Source organism: Megalops cyprinoides, chromosome 14, assembly GCF_013368585.1.
Source record: "Megalops cyprinoides isolate fMegCyp1 chromosome 14, fMegCyp1.pri, whole genome shotgun sequence".
Taxonomy (NCBI): Eukaryota; Metazoa; Chordata; class Actinopteri; order Elopiformes; family Megalopidae; genus Megalops; species Megalops cyprinoides.
Window position 1 is genome coordinate 1,764,644 of NC_050596.1, and position 14,779 is coordinate 1,779,422.

Here is a 14,779-nt window from a genome sequence, read left to right on the forward strand (position 1 = left end):
AAAAGTAATTCTGTCCACGTACCAAATGTCCTAGGCCAGCATTTATGCTGCTGTGGCACGAAATGCAGAATGCGCTATACTATCATCATTCCGTGCCATCGAATGTTCATTTTGTTCACTTAACTGTTTTGCTATATTACTGAAAGTATGATGTGCACGAAAGGGATTTAGCACAATATATTTCAAGACTCCGCAGTTACAGAAGGCATTCCGTCCACGAAAACAAAGGCTGCTTGAACTTTCGTAGACATCAGTATTTCGTGGACACAATGCTAACGCATTTGTGTTTTTCGTGGTTTTACGCGTTACAGTGTTAAATGGATTCGTAAGGAATTTATGCGTTTTCTAGCACAGAAGGCATTCTGTCTGCGAAAGCAAAACATTGATGTCTATGAAAGTTCCAGCAGCCTTTGCTTTCATGGACGGAATGCCTTTTCAATATTTCATGGACACAATGCTAATGAGTTTGTGTTTTTCGTGGACAAAAGATTTTACGATGCTATATGGTTTTGTAATGAATTTATGCGTTTCGTAGCACAGAAGGCATTCTGTCCATGAAAAAAAGGTCTGTTACATTTGGCACCCCATAGCTAACTACCTAGCTAGTAATAGTACCAAACAGTATTGTGTTTTAACTCTTGCTGAAAAGGGTGTGTGTTTGGGCAGCTTGTGTTTAAGCCATGATCATTTTATATATTTATTAATGCAAAAACTCACATACCAGAGTGGCTAGCATCCTTGCATGCCACCAAAGAGAAAATCTGTTGCTACCTGGCAGGTATTTATTTGGAACCCTGAGACTGTATTTCAGAATTTGGTGAAGAAGAAGCCTTTTATATATGAAAGTCAAATATAGCAAACATCCTTCCTCCAAAGGACCTTTCTATGGACTGAATTTCAGGAAAATCCAAACCATCATGGACATTTTGTGGCATTTTAACATGGTCCATGACCCACACATAACCCAGTCTCACTCAAAGCCCTAAGACCAGTCTCAGCTCCACAGGATTGGATGCTGGCTTGCCTCCAGATATGATGGATACAGGCCAACAATTTAAGAATGTACCTCCTTTGCGTTTTTCTACGCGAAAAAGCACCCAAACCCCCTTTTGGGACAGCATGCTGTCCCCGCCCAAGTGTATGCTTAGAGGTATCTGACAAGAGACAGGCTAACTTACCCATTATATTCATTCCAGACCGAAGCAGCCATTTAAGAATGTCTCTGAAAAATCAGAGCAAGCTTGGCTGAGTGGTCATGGAATAATCCTGAGCACGATGAAACTGCTGGAGCCCACACTGTGCCAATAGAATAACAACAGGATTTCCCTGCAATTAGCCTTTCTGCCATTCCCACTACTTCTGCTACTGCTGCTCCCAGAACTCTTACATCTAATTTGTCCATGACTACTATTGACAGTTATTTACATGTAAAATCAGTCAGCAGACGTCTGCAACACGATCCTCCAGATGCCAAATGGGTCCTATGAGTGGGGAGACAGTGTGACAGCAGGTGGTTCACATGTCACCCCAGCTGCAGATTATCTACATAAGGGGGGGGCAGCTATGCTGCACACCAGTGGGAGCATCTCACCATGGCAGCAGAGGTGTTACTGAAACTAGAATGAGCTAAATGGCCCTCTCACCACTACAGGACCTGGTACTCCCTTTAAGCCTGACTCACTGTACATTTACATTTATTCATTTAGCAGACGCTTTTATCCAAAGCGACTTACATAGGTTACAGTTCTTTACAATGTTATCCATTTATACAGCTGGATATTTACTGAGGCAATTGTGGGTTAAGTACCTTGCCCAAGGGTATAGCAGCAGTGCCCCAGCGGGAATCGAACCGGCAACCTTTCGGTTACGAGTCCTGCTCCTTAACCACTATGCTACACTTGAGTAGGGCAAGACCAGGAAAAAGTAGGCCATAAGTGTTACTTCCTGTGCATTCCATTTCTAATAATGGAAAAGAGGTTAAAGGGGCTCGGTATACGTGCAGCTACACCCCACCCAGACACAGCCTCGAGCCTTCTTCAAGCAAAGACACAGGCTCGAAGGCATGGGATGGGTGTCACTGCTGTGAGGGCTGAAGCAGGGCTGCATGCAGTCCAGTTCAGATCCTACTGGTTTTCTAGGATTGAACTGAAATTAACAAGTACACCTAGACCAAAGAGATCATTTGGATCAATTGTGTCTTAACAGTTTATAACAAGCAGAGGATTCCACACATCTCTGAGAACTATGTGCCCCAGTGTTGACCTGCAGAAAAGAAAGCTTTCCACAATGGTTGTGCCTATGATGCAATGAATCAGTTCTACGGCTCAAGTTGATCCCCGGGAAATCCCCACAAATAAGTAATAGATATATTTTTCTACATTATAGCAGAGACACTGGAATTATAGTGTGTGTGTGGCAGGGTGCGCTGTGATATCTGTCAGCCATCGGCGATGGACGATGGCATCATCCATCGGCCCAACCCTACTTAACATGGATTGAGACAGCAAGATCTATAGTTTGACAGGCTCAAGAACACTTATATTAACACTTTAACATCCTAAAATTAGAAGTATAATAAAAACAACAACAAAACAGGATTGTTACACCTATTTCCACTTTTATTCGAATACAAATACAAATACAGATAATTTTGCTGCCTCAACAAATACAGATACAAATACAAATACTGGGCTCTCTGCACATGCCTACTGGTAACTTCCCACATTGTTCTCAGTTCTAACCAGAGGGTTTTGATATCTGTGGTCAACTTTGGTTGACAGCGTTCTGAGGATGGAAGAACCATTCCAGATCTGAAGCATGCCCGCAAAACAGGCAGACAGAAAACTAAGGGAGACTGGTAGGGGCAGTACACACTGACTGGAGCCTGGCTGACACAGACACATCAGGCTGTGTTCATACAGTGAGCTACAATGGCCCAAGGTAGAGCTGCTCTTCTCCAGCAAAGCGAGAGGTCCTGCTCCACAAATGTTTCATTCAAAGTGCACATGTTCATGTCTCATCTGATAAAAACAAATTGACCATCCTCCTTGGTGCTGTTATTTCTGAATGCAAACAACAACCACAGCCTGATAGCCTGAGTGACAAGCATCAACCTCTTAATTTTTAAACATTTCCATGAGAACAAATGATTGCTATATCATAAAATATGTTTCCAGTATTAGTGTCATTTTGCTGCATCAGATATCAAACATGCCATTTACTGCTGTACTTGATACATGCTTGGGTTACATAAATGCAACAAAGTTCATCATAATGGGTCAATACTGCCAACTCTTGCCAACTCGGCTCCTTTAGGCGAGTTTTAATCTACTATCTACTACAGAGATTTGTTCAGTAAATCTGGAATACCAGAATCATGTTCACCTGCTACCACTTCCCCTTGCACAACACACAGAAATCCCTAAAGCTAAATCCAACAATCCCACTGTTTCCATGTTGAATGGAAAAAGTAAAATACCAGGTTCATGGAGTAAAAGGCACAAGAAGAACTAATAATTTCATCCAAGACATCTCAGTTTATACTCAAACAAATGTGGTTCATACTTCCTTTAAAGATGTACAATTCTACCAGACAAACTGGGAGAGGTGCTGATTAGTGGTGTACAGTTCGCGAACGAGTCATTCTTTTTGAACGACTCTTTTTAGTGAGTTGTTTGTACCGGTTCACCAGCTGAGTCATTCTTTTTTTTCTAACCCTAGGTTCACACCAGGAGCGGCGAGGGCGTCAAAGCGACTGGAAGTCATTCATTCATGTGAGCCAGTGTCTCTCGGCAGCGAGCAGCAGCAATGACCGTTGGTGGCGCGTCTTGGGCGGTGTGGGCGTCAGAATAAAGTTGAAGTCCAGGCCACTTTATGGTAATGAGCTTTGACGCGGTTCGGTGGGAATCAATCGGAATAGAAGTGCTCCGCTCTAGAGAATTCTAGAGAACACAACCATGTAAACTTTTGTTCCCACCAAACATTATTTCCAAAGCACAATGGAGGAGAGGTTGACAATTAATGTAGGCTACACACAAATTAACGTTATGTTAATTAAAGACCAAGACTAGTAAATGTGTTGTATAAACTGCATGTTAAAATCTGACTTAGTACTTAGCATCAATACAAAAGTCACATCACACAAATTAGAGGTCGACCGATTATCTGCCTGGCCAATTATCGGATCCGATATTTAGCATTTTTACGATTATCGGCATCATTATTTTTTTTTAATCTGATATCCGATAAAATAAATTAATTTTAAAATGCGCTACTTTGGCTCTGATGCAGCCATCTCTCTATGTCTGTAATCACCACTCTGTGGTCTCGAGCAATGTCCCGTCCACAGCGCTATCTGATTGGTTACACGTCATGAGTAATAGTCTATCAACACTGAAGACTACTGTACCACAGACGGGCACAGAAGAACGCATTTGCAGACTGAAGCAGCTGCGGTGAGCAAGCAGAGCTGTGTTTCAAAGGTAAGGCAGCAGATATTGCCGAAGTTGCAACATCACAATCCTCTATGCTGAAGTTGCAAAAACACCACAATCTTATGATCTATATCTATTATGACAACCATGCCCAGTTTCCCAGTTACACTGAAAATGCCCAAATAATGCACGTTGTTGCAGTGATATACAGTTAACTATAACAAGATAATAGAGTTTATTTATGTAGCGATAGATCTATCTTTGAGTAACGTTGGTGCCAGTGCAATTGGGGGGGGTCTTCGAAGAATGGTCGAATAGTTCCCAGTGAATATCGAATAGTATTTTTGCTTGAAATGCCCATCCCTACTTGTAACGTTACTGAAGTGTGTCCTGAACCTGTCTCTGACTCTGTTTCTTGTAGAGAAGTGCAGGATATTGTTATTAGAGACTTTAGACGTAATGGAACTGCATCTATTTTGTTTATTTAATTATTTATTTTTTATTGAAATTTTCAGTTAACTTTATAAGAAATGTTGCTGGGAGCTCCCTGCACTTTTTGTTTTAAGACAACGTTGAAAAGTTCTCTTTAAATTAAACATATGCTTAAAGGCATTTCAATGAAGTTTTGTGTTGGAGTTTGTGTTATTCTAAAATTTGACACCAAGATTTTCATTTTACTGCAAATGTACATCAGTTCCAAATATCGGTCTCCTTAATTACTAATAATTTATACTGGTATCAGCCCTGAAAAAAACCATATTGGTCGACCCCTAACGCAAATGGCTTTTAATTAGTTTATTTTGTTCCCAAACATGTAATTGCTCATTTCTTTCCTTCATCGATCGATTTCTTACCTTCACATTTGAAAGATTCCCAAGTAGCAAAAAATACGCGGGCCGAATGCAGCTCGATTACAGCCACCCGACTCAGCCAAACTCTGGCTTTGAATCTAGGTCCAGATCTGGCCTGAACACTCGGCTTGAATGTGGCCCGAGTGTGGTATACCACATGCTTACGAATCGGGCCGCTTCCAGTGCAGACAATAAAATACCTTTTGCCACACACTTGGCCCGATACCAGAACCCCGAGTTAGCAGGTGCTGCTTCCGTTTGTTCCAAAAAACTTGCCGCTGCGTACAACTTAACTATATAGGTTTACTGGTTAGCTATTTAAGTGATTTCACTTCTGATGTAAAATTAACTCCTTAATAGTGATGTGCAGTTCATGAACGAACAAATCTTTTTGAACAAATCTTTGAGGTGAACTGAGTGTACTAAATCACTAGTCTAAAAGATTCATTCCTTCCTCTTTGCAAACATGCGCACTGATTAACTGGCATAGCAGCTATAACTCTCCCTCCAGTGGATATTAGCTATGCGGTCTGTCCATGAAGCAGCCTATCACAAAACTGTATCAGCAGTGCGTTCATGACGACAACTAGCCAATGGCTGAAATGCTAAAACACTCGAATCACCTCCCACTGGCCATCTCGGCACAGCTGACGATGTGGGACAATACCAAAGATCAGGTGACTACGAAGACTCTACACTCCCCCTACTGACCTGATGAACTGTTGACAGGTTCTTAGTACAACAGTTCCTTCAGACTCCAAAAATTCACTGACTATGCTGACAAGTTCCCAGTGCACCAGTTCCGTTCCCTTCAAAAGAGTCACTGACTATGAAGATCTGGTGACTACGTGTTGCCAGAATCACTAGTTCTCAGTATAACAAGCTTGGGCTACATCCGACATTGACTGTGATGATGCAAAAGGAATCAGAGCACTTCCATGACATTATTATAGGAATTAAAAATATTATTAAATATTATTTTGCTGAACTACTTGGAATATTATTTTATATTTACATTTTTAACAGCAGCATATTTTAGGTGCAGATAATGTATCACAGTTCTTGTTTATCATATCTTAACTGCAATTTTATGTAGGCTACAATTTATTTAATGTTGACATCACATTTCCCTTTAATGTGAATAAAGTCCTTATTACTAAATGCTGACAAATCAACATAGTAGGCTACAAAACAAAACATAAATGTGATGCATAAGCCTACGCAAGTTTTTCGCTTCGGATATAAGCGTGGCTCTTTTTTCCTCAGTGCTTTTTTTTTAGTTTTAGCAAATGACATGTACTTAGGCTGTTATACATGTTAAAATGTGGGGTTCTATCACCTTCCTAAAGACGAAGTATACTTTACGGCTGCATGATTGTTTAAATAGCATGGTGCAGGTCACATAATGAATATTACAATTTAATTATTAATTTCACTGACATTTGGTTTCACACGTACTGTTTTGCCGCAGAGTAGGCTAATAATGGAGTAATTTTTAAAAAGCAATAAAACTATTTACAGATTTGTAGGCTGCCCAACCGGATATGGGAATGAACAAATCGGTGAGTCAAAGATTCCAATCATTTTATTGAACGGAACTAAAGGAACCGAATCACTAAAAAGAATCATTTTGAACACCACTACTGCTTAATGCTTGAGTTGCTACAACAGGCAGTACTGTGCTTTTAAAAAAATATTACTGATAATGTAAACTAAGGAAAAATGCAGGATATGTATTGTATGAAACCCTAGTCATGGTATTGGCGTAGATTAGTTTAGGCCTACATATAAGCCCATGTTTTGCAGTCAGTAGGCTTTAGGCTACTGTTAGATGTAGGCTATGTGAAGCTATAGGCCTATATAGGACACATTTTCAAAAAGAAAAACAAATATGTTTTAAAGCCACGTCTTGCTGATATCTGAAGAGAAAAGGCCATCTACAATGAATATTACTCTTTTATAAGTCATCATTAGCACACTTTTATCAATTTTATCTAATGGTGGATATTAAGAGATTTTGGAATGACTGTAGTTTCATTCAAAATGTGTCATTAAGTAGGCCTATTCTAACTGTCTGTGGCTACTTGGTGAAACTAGGCCTAGGCCTATTTAAGCTTTTATGAAAGGCTTAGTGGCACAAAGATTAAACTACATGTAGCATAGCTCTCCAAGAGCCATACTTATTACAAGACGCCTTGGAGAGATGATATGCAAGGACCTCCAGCCTATTTCAGTTGCAGAGGACAGGGGTTTCATTGCACTTGTGAAGACACAGCATGCGAACAGCGTGGTTCTGACCACAGATATGTGGACATCGAGGTCCACAGAGGCCGATTTGGCTGTAACATGTCATTTTGTTGACAACTGGCAAATGGAAGAATTTCTTTTAGAAGTAGTTAGTTTAGAGCTAAAAAAAATCACAGATGAATGGGGCATAACTCAGGTGCTAGCAGCTGTCACAGACAATGGTCCCAATGTCTCTGCGGTACACAACGCTGGGTGGATGCACTACCCCTGCTTCGCCCATACCTTGAAATTGGTAGTCAAAGATGCCATTAAAGCTGTCCCTGCAATTGTTCAGCTCTTGGAAAAATGCAGTAGCATTGTATCATTTTTCCACCACAGCACGAAAGCCATGCAGAAACTCACAGACATACAGAAGCAGCTGAACGTGGCAGAGCATAAACTGGCTCAGTCAGCAGAACCAAGGTGGAATTCTGCATTCTATATGTTGGACAGACTTCAGGAGCAGAGGGAAGCAGTCGTCACCGCACTTTGTGTACTTGGAAAGAATGCCCTCTGCTTAAGCACTGAAGAGCTGGACTTGATCCAGCCAACCTTTGAGGCCCTGAGACCGTTCGAAGAGGCAACACGAGAAACTTCTGCAGCAAAATATGTGTCCATGTCGAAGGTGATCCCTCTTGCGTCTCTACTTTTGAGAGCAGCTGCAGCCACGGAGTGTCAAGGAAACACACTTTCCAGAGAACCGTTATAGCAGTGCCAACGGTGATTCCGTGGCATTGAGACGTTTCACAGTCTTGCTGCTTGCACATTCCTAGACATCCGTTTTAAAAACCTTGCATTTCACAGCCAAGACAACGTGGAAAATGTAAAAAGACAAATTCTGACAGAAATGCAAGAAATTCATGAGCCTATGTCACAAGCACCATGCACTGCCTCCATGTCTGTGCCAAGTTCTGCCTCCCCAGTGTCTTCTGTACTTACATCAAGCTCTACCACATCCACAGCAAAAGGAGGGTTATGGTCGCATTTTGACACTCAAGCTCTGTCAGCCCAACAGTACCGCTCAGCAGGCACTGATGCGCTCATTGAGATGCGTCGCTACTTAGAGGAAAGGGTAATTCTCCGAGACCAAGACCCGTTACACTGGTGGAAAGAGCATGAACAAACTTTCCCATCCCTAAGTAGACTTGCAGCGAAAATACTTGGGCATCGTTGCTTCCTCTGTCCCCGCAGAGGGAGTTTTTTCCAAGATGGGAGAACTGATAAGCCAACGGAGAAACCGACTGAAGGGGAAAAATGTAAACATGCTGCTGTTTCTAAAAAAAAACCTAAAAATGTAGAAAAATGAATCAGAAGACCTGGATGATTTTCAGATGTAAAGGAAGTCTTTGTTTTATTCTAAATTTTTGTTTAAACCTATGTGACAAATTTCACTGCTTGTGAAAATGGCAATCCTCTCACCTGGTTCTCACTCATTCTTTCCCTCTTTTTTGCCTTTATCTTTTTCTGTCTCTTCTCTCACTTTCTCTGTCTCACTGTTGGTCTCTCTCTCTCTCACTCATTAAGGAATAGGTGAGGCCTTAAGAGAAAAAAAATGCCAAGTTTGAATAGGGAGGAGAAGAATTAGAGCAAATCTGAATGGCTCTGTATGTATTGCTCCTGTGAGTCACTTGCCAGTCACCAGTTTTCTTTTTCTCTCTCTCTATCTCTGTCTGTCTCTCTCTCTCTTGCTGCAAAGAAAGTCTTTGTTTTATTCAAAGTTTTTGTTTGAATGTTGAAGAATAAACTGTTTTATCACTGTTTTTGTTAAATGAAAAACAAAATAGAGAAGTTTGATTTTTTAAATCATAGACCAAGTAGTGTCTTAAAGGTAAGCTTTTAAATGCATTTTTGATGCAATGTGTTCTTCAGTTGGCAGTTAACATGAACTGAAGTAAAAAAAAAAAAAAATAAATAAAAAAAAAAATCAGCCCACCCACAAATATTTGTTCATTCATTCTTTCAGAATCCACCTATTAAAAATATGTCACCTGTGGAGTCATCTCACACTCCATATGCGTAACACCTACACAGAGCGCTTCAATGCCAAGAGCAATAACATTACACGGGATCCCAGTAAACTTACGTTGCAGCGCTATTTGGAAATATCCAACACTTGACAATGACAAGCACTTGTAGCTATTTTTTAAGCCAGCTAATTACTTACAAGGCCTGAGCTGCATTTGCTAATTAGCTGGTTAACGTTAGTTACATAGTAGCCGTCAAGGTAATTAACGTTGTGTCATTAACGTTAGGTAAAAATAATACATTAACGCTGGCAATAAAACACACAAAAATAAATGCGCTTTATATATAACTTAAAGGTGTCTGTCTGATATTTGTACTACTTTTTAAGTTACTTACATCTAGTCAGTAGCTCAGATTTGACGCGAATAACGCAGCTCGTGCAGCACTAGAACCTGGACAAAGTTGTAGGCCTAATCGGCTCAGAGAGAGCTAATTATGTTGTAAAACGTAAGGGTAGGTGTATAATGATTCACAAATTGTCCAAAATAGATAGCTAGCTAACTAACTATACGTTTGTATGTTTTGTTTACGCTGCTATGTTTTCATTTTTTTTAAAGACATAGGCTAAACATTATATTTTATGGTCTGTGATGTCACCAGTACCCCGACGTTTGTGCCGTAGGCTAAACATATTTGTTCGTGCTGCTATGTTTTTAGCAAATGCAACTCAGGCCTTGTAAGTAACATAAAAACAGCCTGTTATTGGATTATTGTCATTGAATTGGTATCCGTGGAGCCAGGCAAACCTTACATCTGACTCACTCCTACTCGTTTTGATCCCAGGTGTGACAACGTAAATGGCAAGCTAGTGGCTAGCAAGCTACCATACGCATATCGGTAACATTTTAACGTTTCTGCTATAGAAACGATAATAGTAATAACAACGAGCTACATGACAGTAACAGTTTCACTACCCAGACGACGTACGCTAATAATACAGTGTAGCAGTGGTTATGGTGATATCTACCCACCTGAAAGAATGAATGAACAAATATTTGTGGGTCGGCTGATTTTTTTTTTTTACTTCAGTTCATGTTAACTGCCAACTGAAGAACACAGCGCGTTCCCACAGCTTAAATACCCACAGGTGGTCTCGTGCGTTCTACACTCAAATAGAGCAGTTAAAATACAGTACAGGAAAAAAATGAAATGGGGCGGTGTCTACAGACATTCAAGATTACCAGTACACCTGCAGGACCACACACGTATGGCTTATGTTTATTAAACATATTAAATATTACATGACATGAAATATCCTGTATCTCACATAGGCCTATCAGGAAATAATGTAATGTAAGTTTTTTCAGGGCACCAACCAGCAAAACGTTGCACAGTAGAAGCCACTTTCTTCGTTATGGAGAAAGCAGCGTTCTGGAAGTTGTCACAAAATTCTTGCCATGAAGTACAGCGTTTATCCAAAGCATGACCGCACGAACGAAAATTATCATGGCGCAAACCAGCACAAACGTAGCAGAAACTAACGTGACCATTTAGGAGCAATTCGGACAAGGTTGGGGTGCTGGGTGACCTCATCGCCCAAAAATATAATGTTTATATCTACAAATCCATAGCAGCACAAACGAAAATCTTTACGGCACAAACGTAGCACAAACGAACGAGACCATTTTGGAGCAATTCGGAGAAGCTTGGGGTGCTGGGTGACGTCATCGCCAAAAGATGCAATGTTTATATCTAAAAAACCAATGCAGCACAAACGAAAATTTTTACGGCACAAACGTAGCACAAACGAACAGTAATACCATTTCGAACTTTTTAAATACTTGGGGTGCCAACTTCACGCAGATATTCCGAACGCCTATTTCATCTACGTCAGAACGTCCACTTCGACAGCGTTGTTGGCAGGGCAGCCAAACCGAATTTTGATGCTCTCGCCACTACCGTTGTGAACGACAATAATTCAGATGCTCCCAGTCAACTGCATGCAATCGGTACGCAGTGCGCACAGCAATTGGCTAATAACAATCAACAAAGAGCAAGAAAGTGTGGAATAATGTGCCCAAAAAATAGGTGGCAGTAACATCCACCTCGTTAAGAAAATAGACTAATTATCTTACTAACTTGACAAGTGTTTACATTTACCCTAGTTAAGTAATTATTTTTAATCTTTGTATTACAAACAAAAGGGTTGTTCTGTGCAGAGCGGTAGAAAAAAAAACAACGGCTCTGGTTCAGTCAATTCAGTGGATACAACAATTTCAGTATCCCATAGGGCCTAGCCAGCAGATACTTTCCTTGACTGTTCGGAATCAAGGAATTAAGAGGCTAAAAGGCACGCAGGCTTGCTTTTGTGTGAAAAATAGAAACTTTTGTGTAGTTAATCACAAACAATAAAATCAATTCAATTGACATGCACTTCTTTTAATATTCCAGAATTAAACACTATACATATCTTAACTATTCGTGTTGTTGTGTTTTTCAAACTTAATTGGCGCACAGATACTTTGTTTGCCCGATCGAAAACAAGGATTTACGAGGCTTAAAGACGCACAGGCTGTTGCATAATGAAATCGAATTGTATGCTTAACTGATGTGGTCAATTGGTCTGTTTCGCCTCATAAAATCCAGGCTGTGGCATGACGAAAAGCCGAACGTTTTTATCTAGGTCTGTCTAAATAACGGATCCAATTCATTTTCAATCACTGGATAGGCTCAAAACGGTAAAAAGTTCTTGCAAAACAATGACATCAGAACAAAATGAGTTTATTAGGCCTACTTGAATTAACAAACAATACAAAATAAAATAGCTTGAATAAAATAATGCACATAAAATTGAATACAATATATAAATAGAATTTAGTATGAACTAAATGTAGAAACAAAAATAAGCACAATGATATTTTAAATACATATTTACAACTTGAATAAATATATATGTAAATGTACATGAAACACATTAAATATAAAGGGAACTTAGCAAAGAAGAAATAAATAGCTTTATTGAAATTATGCAAAGTTTGAGTAATTATTTTATTAACATTAGATTTGTACACGGCCTTTAGCATTAACGTACAGCTTCAGCGAGCGCCGTAAGCTGAAGAAACGAGTGAGGAAACGTACCGGAAGTGCAAAAAAAATCAAAACTCAAAAACCCGGTTCAGTTTCTCGGACTGTACGGTCCACTAAAATGAATCGAACTGCCCACCACTAGTGCTGACTCCAGGACTGAGGAAAAAAAAACCCCTGATAACTCGATGTGTTATCTGCGTCCGGGGGCGGTGACAGAGGCCGGGAGAGCAGACATTTAACAAAGACTGCCATAATCGCTTTAACACATGCTGTGTGATCATCTGTACAGCATTCTCCCACCTGGAAAATTCTTATGAAAACTAACCGACGGAAATATACCCGCAACCAAGTGCAATGTTTACGTATAGTTAGCTAGCTGCCTACACTTCCCACACTAGTACGACGTACACGTACCCTTTGCATCATATCCAATCAGCTAGCGACACACTTCAGAATAAGCCGATCAATTAACCAGTCCTTCTGAACAATTGAAGCCTCTGGCGTAATTAGGTTAAACCCGACCATGATAGGAGACAAAAAACCTGAACATTCGCGTAGACTGTCGAGTACTGTTAATACCAAAGCTTGACCGAGTAGGTACAAAACAAACAGCCACCAAAGAAAGAGCAGAAATTAAGAATTCGTGCTTGGCGTTTGTACGGAAACGCAGTTACACTTCCCCTTTTCCCTTTCAAAGGCGAAAGCTAGCTGAGCCACTCTATCAACATATTCGCCACTTCTCTAACCAAACTGACAGGTTAGTTAGCCAGCCCATAATATCCATATACAATGTGAAATCAAGACTAAACTTGATTAGCCTGTTGCATAGTGGTAGCTATGGATGATAATAAAATAGCTCATTGGTTCTACCGAGCTACATGTAAACAATTACACATAAATCGCTAAAATGGAGCTCTCAGTCTTAATCCATTGGCTGAACGCTATATTGTATTTACCCTAGATGCCCGATTTGATGATGTAGCTCGCTCTGTAGCTAAAAGGGAGCTTGCTAGGTAGAGATCTAACCGCTACCAAGAATAATCAGACAGCTAACATGCCAATTAAAAATAACCCATTTAGCCAGCCAGGTAAGCGACTAGATATGGCATCAAACATCTTCATATGATCTTTCAAATAATCAAATACCATTGGTACTACATGTGATGGTTTATATAGGTTTCATATGAATAGCTGTTATATTAGGCTACTAATAGCTAGCGGCATGGTGAAATACCACATGTCTAATCTGCGTGCCGACCCTGCTAGTGGTGATGCTGTGACGTACAATCTATTTCATCATGTTCATTCGAGGCTTATGTCAGTGTAGCGACTGGCTTCGTGTTATCCGATCCCAGTCACTAAAATTAGCTCGGTACCATTTCCATTTTGCATTTCAGCCTGGTAGCATTATCTTGATAATGACAGCCAGTTCTTAAAATCATAGGTTCTTTCATCAAAGTCTTCTTTTACCGGCATACTGGTAGCGCAGGAAAGAAAGAGGCGCACTGTTTTTTCTCAAGTCGATACCTGCTACCCTGGAATCATATGTGATTAGCACCATAGGACTCGATGTGTTTCAAGTACAGAGTCAATTCTCACTTACCTGTTAATAGGAAACTGCGGCTAATACGATGCAACGTGTTCCAAGTACTGTTGTGGAGTAGCTTTGGGATGAATATGCTTCGTACAAGCTCTGCCAGCGCTCACATGTGTGTAAGAGGGAGGAGACTGACCAATCATTGTGGAGTAAGCCATGTTTGGTGTGAACACTGATTGGCCGCAGTGAGGGCGTCTGTTTCACTCTCTTCGCCAATGAGAGGTCAGAATTCGAGCAAGCCTTCTTTTTCTCTCCGCCCTGCACTGAACTGAAGTTTGTGCAGAACGGACATATTCCCACATGGTAAACATTACATAGAAACATTTTCATGGGCCACGACTTCCCCTGCGAGGGTCTAACTAATAGTTGTTGACGACCTCCTAGTCGATGGAAAAGCTTTACAATTATTCGGGTATCACTGTTACGTATTACTTTCATAATGATTATGTGCAAACAGTCCTATTTTTTCCAAAAACGCAAACGCATCCCTTGTTGCTACTACTTGAGTTTCATTCCTTACTGTTAATGATTTGAGATGCCTCGTTATAAACCGTGTGGAA

The 14,779-nt window shown here is 40.4% G+C and overlaps 1 protein-coding gene across 2 annotated transcripts in view; it reads right to left on the bottom strand.

The window, feature by feature from the left end:
• The window catches only part of cbsb (cystathionine beta-synthase b), a 62,250-nt gene extending 47,929 nt beyond the window's left edge, over positions 1–14,321 (bottom strand). For both annotated transcript variants that reach the window (XM_036545867.1, XM_036545866.1), the window contains exon 1: positions 14,226–14,321. The gene's annotated coding sequence lies outside the window, so the exon portion shown is untranslated. The remainder of the gene's footprint in view (positions 1–14,225) is intronic.
• Between the last annotated feature and the right edge of the window lie 458 nt (positions 14,322–14,779).